Below are 11,206 nucleotides of genomic sequence, written 5' to 3'. Positions count from 1 at the left end.
CCTAGGCAACAATTACTGACATTGATGGAGCGCACTATGTGCCAAGCAGTGTTCCAAAAGCCTCAGCTTTCTTCATTCTCACATCAAGCCTGTGATCTGTTAGTTCTCCCTTTTTACAGAGGAGAAAAGGGAGGCACAGAGTGGTATGTAATTTGTCCTATGTCAATAGAGCTAGGAAGAGGCAGAAACAGGACTTGAACCCAGGCAGTCAGCTGCCAGTCTCTATTCTTAATCAGAACATTACATGACTTGCATTAAAAGTCTCTTGAGTTTTGAATTGCTGTTTTATAGATTCTTCCCCCATCCTTGGAAGAATCTGGTGATAACATAGATCAAGGCTCAGATCTTCAGTAAGGTCACATCAGCAGCTGCCGGCTGACTCCTGCTCTCCAAATCACCACTACAATACAGTATTCCTGTGTTTGTGCTTTCATTCATTCAACAAATATCTGCATCCGGTACGGGGAGATATGACATTGAACAAGACAGAGACCCTGCCATCCAGGAGTTATAAGTTACAGAGAAGACCCAGACGAGCAAATAGTTCTTTCCAAAAGGGTGTCAGAGGGAATTCCTTGGCAGTCCAGTGGTTAGGACTCTGTGCTTCCACTGCAGGGGGCGTGGGTTTCATTCCTGGTCAGGGAACCAAGATTCCGCATGCCATGTGTATTATGTGGCCTGGCCAAAAAAAAAGGAGTGTCAGAAAGAGTGTCAGAGAACAACCGGCAGATCTGTTCTATTTGTGACTGTCAAGCCATTCTGTCTTGTCCTTCAGCAGGTAAGGCGACTGGAACCGGAGGTCCCTCCAGGAAAAAGAAGAGACTCATAATCCAGGGCTAGGATCCCCCAGAGATGCCCCATCCCGACCACTCTCCTTCCCTGGCCCACCCCAGTTCCTGCTGGCTGTCCCCTTCCCTCTCTTTTCTGCCTTCCCTGAACAGCCTGGAGATACCCTAGAACACTTCTCTACCCCTGCATCTTTCTGTAAGCAGATAGGTAGGGGGTCCTTGGAGAAAGAGAATCAGACCTGGCTTTCTTGACATCAGAGAGGTCATTTTTGGCCTTAGACCATTTTGTGATCTAAGCCTGGTCACAATGAATGCTCGTAAACAGGTCTCAGTCATTGAGATTAAGGGCAGAAACAAAGGAACAGCGATAACAAGAAATAATAGCTCAGAGATAAAAGAGATCTAATTCCTCCTTAAGGAATATACATAACAATCTGGTCCATGTCTTTGAGTTCTGCAGTAACTAAGGCCCCCACCCAGGTGAAGAATGATAACTACATGCTGAGTTCAAGAGGAGTGATGGTGCTGATCTTTTCTGACTTCAGTCAACTAAAGCTTGAACTCTGTCCACCTTTGCTGAATTCTATGCTGAATCTCTGCTCAAGCCCCTTCCAGAACGTGCATATACTGCCCAAGCCCCTTCAAGAATATGCACTTACCAGTAGCTTAAAAATTCACTGCTTTGGGAAAGGTCCCTAGTGTTCTCCTTACTGGTTGCAAGTAATTAACCCTTCTTTCTCATGCTCTTTGGTTTGGTTACATCTGGCTTCTCACCAGCCAAGAGGCGAAATCAGCTTTTCAGGTAAAATTTACCCCACTTCCTTCCCCAGCCCCAGCCCCTTCTCCATACAACAGGCTCACCCTGACTGAGCTGTCCTCTTTCACTTAGCAGGAAGGACGGGGAGTAAGGTGGCAGGAGCCACGGGGCAGAGAAAAAAATAAGCACGCACTCTTTCTCCTCTGTGGCAGACCCGCTGTAGTGGGGACAAAATAATCCCGCAGGGCCTCCTCTGGGCCAGGAAGTCCGAGCTGTCTGATTCAGATCCCACTTGCTGGGTATTTCCTCTCAATTCGCTTCTCAGACCCTCCTGTGAAACAGCTTCAGAAACTTGAAATGTGCCACTCCTGTCTCTTCGTTTTTGCAAGACATCACATTAAAGAGAACAAAGTGATTTAGTCTCTGTCTGCCTCGTGTCCGTGGTTGGGTCTTGTATCCCTCTCCTCACACTGGGTTCCCTGGTGATTGAAATGGTAAAGACTCTGCCTGCAATGCAGGAGTCACAGGATCAATCCCCGGGTTGGGAAGATCCCCTGGACAAGGAAATGGCAACTCACTCCAGTATTCATGCCTGGAGAATTCCATGGACAGAGGAGCCTGGTGAACTACACAGTCCATAGGGTCGTAAAGAGTCAGACACAACTGAGCAACTAACACACACACACCTCACACTGAGCCTTAGTTCAGATTTTCAAATGTGCTACAACAGGCCCTTGGCCCATGTTGTAGCCTCTTTCCACCCCAGCCATGGTCTTTCAGTGAGTTCAGAGCTCAGCTCATATGTCACTTCTAAAAGAAAATTTGTCATGCCCACGGTCCCTTGATGTCAGAATCTCCCATTCTACATCTCTACAGCACCCTGAGCTTGTCCTGGGTGATTAACACCTGATTCCCACCAGACTGTCAGCTCCACAAGGATAGGGCCATGGTGTGTTTGCTTCCACAGTATCCACAGAACCTAGTACAGGCCTAGATCTACAGCAGCTGGACAATAAATACTTGTTGCCTGAAGGGCTGCTGGAGTCTCCCTCTAATCTGCTGGTGTGACCTGAGGCCTGGAATAGACCAAAGCAAGCTGCCTCAGTTGTGTTGCAACCTGGCCAGCTGACTGTGAATTTGCTAATAAAGGACAGGGTTGGCAGCTCAGCCTGTTTTTACACCTTCCTCTGAGCAAACTGCCCCACCCTGAAATCTCCCAGTCCCTAAGGCAAGCCTGTGCTGATGGGAGTTGGAGGCCTTGAGGGCAAGTTGATAGGAACTTTTCTTCTGTTCCTTTTGCCTAAATCCAACCAAGAGATCCAACCAGTCCATCCTAAAGGAAATCAGTCCGGAATATTCACTTGAGGACTGATGCTGAAGCTGAAACTCCAGTACTTTGGCCACCTGATGTGAAGAACTGATTCATTTGAAAAGACCCTGATGCTTGAAAGATTGAAGGCAGGAGAAGGGGACGACAGAGGATGAGATGGTTGGATGGCATCACTGACTTAATGGGCATGAGTCTGAGTAAGCTCCGGGAGTTGTTGATGGACAGGGAAGCCTGGCGTGCTGCAAGTCCATAGGGTGGCAAAGAGTCAGAGATGACTGAGCGACTGAACTGAACTGAACTGCCTAAATCCAGGTGCACCCAAAATAAGAATTCCTCATATTTTCAGTGGCCTTTGGAGCTTTGAAACACTCTCTGGGAAATTTCTTGGTGGTCCAGGGTTTATGCCTTGCGTTTCCACTGCAGGGGGCATGGGTTTGATTCCTGGTTGGGAAACTAAGATCCCACGCAGTGTGACCAAAATATAAATAATTTTTTAATTTAAAAGAAAAACGACTCTCTGTAATTCACATTATTTTCCTGATGAGGAAAATGAGGCTGAGAGAGGTTAGGTGACAAGTCCAAGGTCATACAGTCAGTGGGGTGGATAAGGCAAAACTTGAACCCAGATCTTTTGAAGCCAACCAGTTGTCCTGAGGCGATTATACCAAGGGGGATGATGTGCTGCTGCTGCTGCTGCTGCTAAGTCGCTTCAGTCGTGTCCAACTCTGTGCGACCCCACAGACGGCAGCCCACCGGCTTCTGCCGTCTCTGGGATTCTCCAGGCAAGAACACTGGAGTGGGTTGCCATTCCTTCTCCTGCTAACCAGCAAAGATTCCAAGATTCCCACCTTTGGGGCAGTTCACACTTTTTGTTGTTGCTCATTCATGTATTCATTCCTTTGATCAGGAGACACAAGATTCTCCTTGCCTTCAAGAAGACCACAGTCCAGTGCTACCGTTTTGAATCTGTGGTCCATCGGTGATTGGCCTGAGTTTATTACATACACTTTCTGTGTGTTTATGTACCACGGTGCATTTTTAATGTAAATTTCCCAAAAGTTTCCTGACACCATCTGCTCTGCTCTCCCCTTCCTACAAAAGAGGTTAACACCTCCTGCAAAGAGGTACGTAGTGTAAGGGCTTCCCTCATGGCTCAGGTGTTAAAGAATCCCTTGGCAATTCGGGAGACTTGGGTTCAATCCCTGGGTTGGGAAGATCCCTGGGGGAAAGGAACAGCTACTCCCTCCAGTATTCTGGCCTGGAGAATTCCAAGGACTGTATAGTCTGTGGAGTTGCCAAGAGTCAGACACTACTGAGCAACTTTCACTTTGCATAAATGGACAGCAGCCCATGTACTCAGCAGTCTGTCCTGCTTGTTTGGGTGACTAAGGTCCCATCACGTGACCATCTCTGGCCCAAGTGATAAACCTGGTATCTGGACCACATGACATCCTCGGCTCTGAGACCCTGGACAGCTCCGTTCAGCCACTTCTCCTAAAAGAGTAAACATATAGAAACACACATACACACCCAGTTCTTAAACCGCTCCTGACGTTAGGGAGATACTTTGGTTCCCTACCCCCCGACCACCGCTGGTATTAGTAACACACAGTGCTGCCCATGATGGCTACATTTCTTGAGGACTGTGTGAGTCGGACACTGCTATGCTTAAACACTTCTCTCTTTTCATCTCCACAACAGGCCCGTGAGTTTAGGAGCCTGCCCAGGGTCACGTGGCTGGGAAGAGGTGGAATTGAATTGTAAGAGGGCACCATGGGGACAGAGTGGGGGGCTGAGGGAAGCTGAATGTGGTCCAGATCCTTCAGCGATGGGGCGGTGGTCACAGCTCTTAGCTCCTCATGAGAACGGATTTCTGCTGAAATCATTCCTACCTTCATTCTTTCACTCTACAACTGCTTCTTGAGCATCTTCTCTGTGCTGAGGATGTGTTGGAGATTGGTAGCCAGCTTCCAAGATGGCCTCAGTGATGCTGGCTTCCTGGTGGCCACACCCAGGGATGGCTTGAGTGACCTGCGGCATTGGGCAGAACCAAAGGGACGTCTCTTCCGATATAGACTATAAGACTGTGGCTTCCCTCCTGGGAGCTCTCTCACCGTCTTGCTCTTCCTCTTTCTGTATCACTTGCTCTCGTGGCAGCAAGGTGCCAAGTCATGGGCAGTCCTATCACAGTCCGAGTCACAGGGCAAGGAACTGAAGCCTCTGGCCAGCAGCCAGTGCACACCTGAGGCCTGTCAGCAATCACACAAGTCAGTCTGAATGCAAACTCTCCGCCTTGGTCAGGCCTTGTGCTAAGTCACTTCAGTCGTGTTCAACTCTTTGCGACTCTATGAACTGTGGCCCGCCAGGCTCCTCTGTCCATAGGATTTTCCAGGCAAGAATACTGGAGTGAGTTGCCATTTCCTTCTCCAGGGGATCTTCGCAACCCAGGGATAGAACCTGTGTCTCTTAGGCCTCCGGCATTGGCATGGGCAGGCAGGTTCTTTACCGCTAGTGCTGTCTGGGAAGCCTTGAGGTGACTGCAATTTTGTGAGGATTCCTGGTTCCCAGAAACTGTGAGAGATAATAAACACTAGTTTTAAGCTGCTAAAAATTTAGGGTCATCTGTTAACACAGCCATAGAGAACTAAACCAGAGCTATATCTGTACATGTGTTTCTTAACATTCTGTAGAAAGGAGACAGACAGTGGAAGGAAGAAAAGGATGGAGGGAGGAACGGAGAAAAAAAGGGAAGGAGGGAGAAAAGGAAGCTGTATGTTAGATAAGCAGCAGTGCTATGGAGTGGAGAAGGAAATGGCAGCCCACTCCAGTATCCTTGCCTGGAAAATCCCATGGACAGAGGATCCTGGCGGGCTACAGTCCATGGGGTTGCAGAGTTGGACACAACTGAGTGGCTAAGCACAGCACAGTGCTATGGAGAAAAATAAAGCAAAAAAATGGGGTGGGAGTGAGGGAGGTTCGTTTTTAAAATTTTTTTAATTTTATTTTTTTTGCCCCATTGTGTGGCATGCGAAAATTCCCCAACCAAAGGTACCAGGGCCTGTAGCGGAAGAGTGGAATCCTAACCATTGTACTGCCAGGAAAGTCCAGGACTTTCCATTTAGTTTATTTATTTATTACTTAATTATTTTTTAAAAATTTATTTTTGGCTGCATGTGGGCTTTCTCTTGTTGTGGTGAGTAGGCTCTAGAACTCAAGCTCAGTAGTTGTGGCACATGGGATTAGTTGGAAACTTGGAACTAAATTGCATGTGGAATCTTCCTGGACCAGGGATTGAACTGGTGTCCCCTACCTTGGCAGGTAGATTCTCAACCACTGCACCACCAGGGAAATCCAAGGACGTTCCTTTCAAATAGGGCGACCAGAGAAGGTCTAAGTGCGAGTTCAGTTCAGTTCAGTTCAGTCGCTCAGTCGTGTCTGACTCTTTGCGACCCCATGAATCGCAGCACACCAGGCCTCCCTGTCCATCACCAACTCCCGGAGTTCACTCAGACTCACATCCATCGAGTCCGTGATGCCATCCAGCCATCTCATCCTCTGTCGTCCCCTTCTCCTCCTGCCCCCAATCCCTCCCAGCATCAGAGTCTTTTCCAATGAGTCAACTCTTCACATGAGGTGGCCAAAGTACTGGAGTTTCAGCTTTAGCATCATTCCTTCCAAAGAAATCCCAGGGCTGATCTCCTTCAGAATGGACTGGTTGGATCTCCTTGCAGTCCAAGGGACTCTCAAGAGTCTTCTCCAACACCACAGTTCAAAAGCATCAATTCTTCAGCACTCAGCTTTCTTCACAGTCCAACTCTCACATCCATACATGACCACTGGAAAAATCATAGCCTTGACTAGACGGACCTTTGTTGGCAAAGTAATGTCTCTGCTTTTGAACATGCTATCTAGGTTGGTCATAACTTTCCTTCCAAGGAGTAAGCGTCTTTTAATTTCATGGCTGCAGTCACCATCTGCAGTGATTTTGGAGCCCCCCAAAATAAAGTGGGTGGAGGTCTTCCTGGCCTGTGAATGCCAGCCCGGCACACTCTTTTCTAGAGCTCAGACTTCCTGATGTAGTCCCGTCTAAGACTCCCTTAGAGTCAGACGGTGCACAGAGTGCGGGCGGCTGCAATGGTGCTCAGAGCGCGGCCAAGAGGAGCTACCCCGCGTCCGAGACCAGGGGCGGCGGCCAGGAGGAGCAACCCCACATCCAAGGAGCGGTGGCTGCGCGAGCGCCGGAGGGCCTAGGGAAGCTGTTCCATGTTCAAGGTCGAGAGGGGCGGCGGTGAGGAGATAACCCCTCGTCCAAGGTAAGAGAAACTCAAGTAAGACGGTGGGTGTTGCAAGAGGGCAGACACACTGAAACCATAATCACAGAAAACTGGTCAATCTAATCTAAGTGCGAAGGGGGCAGTTAAACAAAGACCCACGGGAGTGAGATCTAGGAAAACGTGAGGGGAAGAGCATCAGGCAGAGGCAACTGCAAGGGTAAAGGCCCTGAGGTGGGCTCATGTCCGGATGTGGACCTACCAGAGTTCAGGCTCTGTTTTTCACCACTAGCTTGATTGTCCTCACCAGGCCTGGCTTTGGCCACTCATCATGCAGCCTCCAGGAGCAGGGAGGCAGTATGCATAGCTGCTACCGTTGTTTCTCTAAAAGGCCTGGGCCCTAGACCTTGGCTTTGTGGCTGTACACCTGGAAATGGGTCTCAGGCTCTCGGGAGGTAGAAGCAGCTGAAAGGCCCATATTTTCCCAGCCTCCTAGGCTGGTGGTCTGGGACAAGCTCGAGTGAAACTTCAGGGTGAGAGAAATGATGGAAGAGATACAATTTGGATGCAGAAAGATTCAAATTTCAAAGGTCCTCCAATAATTAATGGGGGTTAACATGTAGAATAATCTTACTCCAGCCTCATTGCTTAGTTGTAGGCTGTTCTATGCAGTGTCTGTCTTTGGAGCAAGCAAAGTGCAAAGTGTGCTATTGGAAGAGTGAAAGTGAAAGTTGCTCAGTGTCTGACTCTGCGATCCCATGGAATTCCAGTCCATGGAATTCTCTAGGTCAGAATATTGGAGTGGGTAGCTGTTTGCTTCTCCAGGGGATCTTCCTAACCCAGGGATCCAACCCAGGTCTCCTGCATTGCAGGCAGATTCTTTACCAGCTGAGCCACCAGGGAAGCCCGTGATTGGAGGCATCACAGCACAAAGTGCCAAAATAAGAACCCACACTGCCCATTTGGCCAGCACAGCCTCCCTGCCTCTTAGTGACAGAAATGTTGCTTGTAAGTGACCCATAGCCTGTGGACTCCTTCCTTTTGTCCCTTCCTCCCTCTCACCTGAAGGATGTCTGCCTTATCCCACAGTGCATCCTCATGGTCCCTCCGGGCTCCCCTCTGGCAGGCCCAAGGCCATAGCAACTGCATTTTCCAGATCACAATGGACAGACAGTGCAGCAAGCCTGAAGGTATACTTAGAGGACAAAGGGACAGACCACTGAAGAAGGGACTTTCTGGGAAAATAAAGGGCCCAAAGTAGCAAATACTCCTGCCCCCGAGAGACCCACTCATCTTGGAGGGCAGATGTGCCATCCCTTTACTCATCAGTGAGTCCTTTCAACAAACTTTTCTTGAATCCCTACTATACAGCAGGACTGGCCTGGGTGCTAGAAACAATCTGAGCAAGACAGACTTCCTGCCCTGGGAGCGTTACTGCCAGCAAGGGAGAGAAACAGACCAGGGAGGGACTCTCATCTGAGTCCAAGGGGAGGACCTAGGAGGAGCGCGTACGTGTGGTGATATCAGGGGAAAGTGCCATGGGAAGTGACCTCTAAGCCGAGATCTGCAGTATGAGTAGGAACTAGAGGAAGAGAAGAACTAGGCAGGGAAAGAGCTAGTGCCAAACTCCTGAGGTGGGAGAGATGGTAGAAAGGGCAGAGAGTGTTGAGTTTCATCCCTAAGGCCCAAGGGGCATTTTATTTTTTTGTTTGTTTACATTTGCATTTTAGAAACATCTCTTTTGCTACTGTTACTGACTGCTCCCCACCCACCACCTGCCCCCTCCTGGCCCTGTGGCTGGGCATGAGCTGAGGCAGGAGCCTCCGGGGAGACCTCAGCCCAGGCTGACCCAGTCCCCATGGTGTTGGGGGTGTAATGACAGGCTCTCCTCTTCTCTGCACCCCACCCACCCAGCAGACCAAGGGGTCAGTTCTGAGGGCCGCTATATTGGGCTCTGGTGGGTAAGGGTTCCATCCCTCTTCCGCCCACATAGGCCGGGTTCCCCCCTGGGATTGAGGGGTCATTTATATCTCCAGGGTGGCAGGGCCTCCTCCCCAGAGCCACGGGCGCCCGAGATAACAGGGCAGCCTAGGCGCTGTTTATGAAAAGGCAGTCTAGTGGCAGTGGGCAGGGCCTGAGGGAATGGTGACTGCTGCCACAGATAGCAATTGGGGCGGGGAAGGTTGTCTAAATTACAGCTCCCAGAATAGAGGGACCCGGAGGGAGTGGTGGGGCATCCTACCAAGAAAGCACTGGCTGCCTGCCAGGCACGTCCGGGCTCCGGGCCCTGCTGCAGGCAGAGGCGGGGTGACCACACGCCAGCCAGGCCCTGGGGGATGCCATTCATCCCTGGCCAAGGCAGCAGGCAGCTCTGAGGTGGGCTGGGCAGTGGCAGGGAGGCTTCTGGGGCTTGGGAGAGAATCAGCCCGGTGTGACCTTCTGCAAGGGTTGAGAGCGTGAGAGGAGGGAAGACCCAGGAATGGGGTGGCGGTACTGACATCTTGCTCGCCCCTGGAGGAGACTCCGTCACACATCTCTCTGGATATTTCACATAAGAATTGTGAGATACTGTAAAAATAACAAGAATGACAGGCATAAAAATAACAGCTACGTGTCAGGCATGGCTCTAAGCAATGCCATACATCACTTTAATTCACCCTCATAGTTTAAGTGATGTGGGTATTATCACCCCCATTTTACAGCTGAGGAAGCCGAGGCCCACAGAGGTCGAGTAGGTGCTAAGTGAAGCCAGTGAGTGGGAAACCTTATTTGACTCCGAAGCCTGGGCTCAGTCAGGAATCTGGTTGGAACCTTTACCCACTGGGTTTGGGTTTTTTCTTCTTTTGTGTGATCACAGCTTCCTGCTTTGTCTCAGCCTCCCAGAACTGTCGTAGGAATCACGTGCGGACAGCATGCCGGGCTGGAAAGATCTTCAAGTCTGAAAACCTGGCCACACTGCATGGCTCACCCAACTCTAGGCCTCTCTGTTCTCATCTGCAAAATGGGGATTTCCTAGGGCCTCTGATAATCAGATGAGAATATATATGTGGAAAAGTATTCAGAGCTTTGAAGGCAGGTTATAAAGAGAATGCCACATTTCAAATGATTATTATTGGGAAGCTGAATTGTCATAAAGGCAACAATTCCAGTTCACCAGGGGAGCTCACCCACGCACACCATCCCCAAGGAGCATCCTTCTTTTTTTCTTTAAAAAATTATTTACTAATGGCTGCACACAGGCTTTCTCTAGTTGCAACTAGCAGGGGCTATTCTCTAGTTGTGGTATGTGGGCTTATCATTACGCTAGCTTCCCTTATTATAGCATGGGCTCCAGAGCACTGGGCTTCAGTAGCTGCTGCTTGAGGGTGGATTCTTAACCACTGGACCACCAGGGAAGTCCAAGAGTCTCTCTTTAAAATATGGACTGCCCCTTGGTTTATCCTCAGTAGCGATTTAGTTTCCCTGTAAGTGGTGGCTTAAAGCAAGGCACACTCACATTCATTTTCCATGAGGATTTGCTGCTCTGAAACTGCATCTCTTCAACTGCTTCTCCTCCAGTGCTGATTTCCAGCTGAGATTGGGGGTCCCTTCCCACCCCCAAGTTCTTAGCACCAGCTGTGTTTGGGGCTGGGATCTCCATACGGAGACCCAGGCTTAGCCCTGGGTGACCCTTGTACCTGGGCCGCTGTTGGCTTTCTGAGCCTTCTACCCTGCCCTCCCAGGTGTGTTACTTAATGTCGTGCAAGATCCTCCAGTCCAGCCCCAGAGGGAAGTGGGGCAACAAGCCCCAGAGGCTGGAACTTGCTGATTCATCCGGGAGTCAAGGGCAGGTGAAGGAGGAATAAGAGGGGATACCTGGCCACCAGCCTCACCGAGCTCCCTGCACACATGACTGCCTGCTCTCCCTTGGTCTCTGGCTCAGGGTCTTTGGTGACTTAGCTTTCCCCCTGCTTCTCCCAAGCCCAGTGGTGGTCTTTCCCAAGACCAGGTCTTCCTCCTCCCCCCAGGATCCTCGTCATTCACTGTGAGGATCTGGTTCAACTGGGCACCTGCACCTTCT

The sequence above is a fragment of the Ovis aries genome, chromosome 11 (genome assembly GCF_016772045.2).
Source record: "Ovis aries strain OAR_USU_Benz2616 breed Rambouillet chromosome 11, ARS-UI_Ramb_v3.0, whole genome shotgun sequence".
In the NCBI taxonomy this organism is placed as follows: Eukaryota; Metazoa; Chordata; class Mammalia; order Artiodactyla; family Bovidae; genus Ovis; species Ovis aries.
Note: the sequence above shows the minus strand (reverse complement) of the source record.